The 1,111-nt window shown below is 55.0% G+C and overlaps 1 protein-coding gene across 1 annotated transcript in view; it reads left to right on the forward strand.

Annotated features, from left to right (window-relative positions):
- The window catches only part of LOC108799900 (neurobeachin-like protein 2), a 104,045-nt gene that overhangs the window by 101,393 nt on the left and 1,541 nt on the right, over window positions 1–1,111 (forward strand).

The raw sequence follows: 1,111 nt of genomic DNA on the forward strand, positions 1-1,111 counted from the left end.
GTCGCGACAGCGAAAATTGTGGGGGGGGGGGGGGGGCGCAGTGGGACAGAAGGACAGGGCGTAATGCACATGTCCGGTGTACTTGGATGAAGTGTGTTTGGTCATGTGTAGCATGTCCAGTGTCCACAGCTGGTTAAGGCCCACTTGTATTGCAGGTAATTGGTATCTCAGCAGTCTAATATACCCTCTACATCCTGCCTTGCTTTCCCTGCCTATGCGTGTCAGTTTTACCCGCCCATGAGGAGCCAAGTAATCAGTGTGTCAGCAGTCTAGGTTTTGATCCTCAGAAAATGAACTTATGGTGGGGCATGAGGACAATATCAGGAATCGCTGTACTGAGCCATTCATCTTCATTCTGGAGTCCAGTGCACTCAGTGGGCTGCTTTCCCTGCCCATGAGTGTCAGTTTTACTCGCCCATGAGGAGCAATGTAATTAGCGTCTCCGCAGGCTGGTTTTTCTATCTATATTGATCATGAAACTGTTGGTGCGGCTGGAGGACAATATCAGGAAATGCTGTACTGGGCCATTCAGCTTAATATGCCCTCTACACAGTGGTGGAACTATCGCCATAGCGACCCAGGCGGCCGCTATGGGGCCTAGGGCACAGGGGAGCTCGACCAGGAACAAAGGGGTCTCCCTGATGGCGTGCAGGTTGCCTGGGTCCATCACAGGCTGCAGGACTGTCGCTGGCGGCTGTGAGGAGGAACGCACCGCTGTCCAGATAACGGACAAATTGTAATCTGTGCAGCGGCACGTTCCTCCTCACAGCCGCTGCTGAGTCAGCGACAGACAGCAGCTGTGGTGAAGGAGGAGGCTGACAGGTAAAAGGTGTGCAGGGGTGTGACCAGCCCACCTTAGATCCTGCAGAGCCCACCATAGATAGTCTATGGTGGGCTCTGCAGGGTCACACTCAGGTGGGCTGTGTGGAAACTCGGGTGGGCTCTGCAAGGTGTCAGGTGGGCTGTGCGGGGTCTATAGTATCTGCGGGGGTCTCAAGTGGGCTGTGCTGGCTGTCAGGTGGGCACCGCAGGGCCTCTGGTGGGCTGTGCGGGGTATATGGTGGGACTTTGCAGCAGTAAAGTGTTCTGGAGGTAAGTCCTTTTTTTGGCG

This window comes from Nanorana parkeri, unplaced genomic scaffold (genome assembly GCF_000935625.1).
Source record: "Nanorana parkeri isolate BGI_ZX_2015 unplaced genomic scaffold, ASM93562v1 scaffold1851, whole genome shotgun sequence".
Lineage (NCBI taxonomy): Eukaryota > Metazoa > Chordata > Amphibia > Anura > Dicroglossidae > Nanorana > Nanorana parkeri.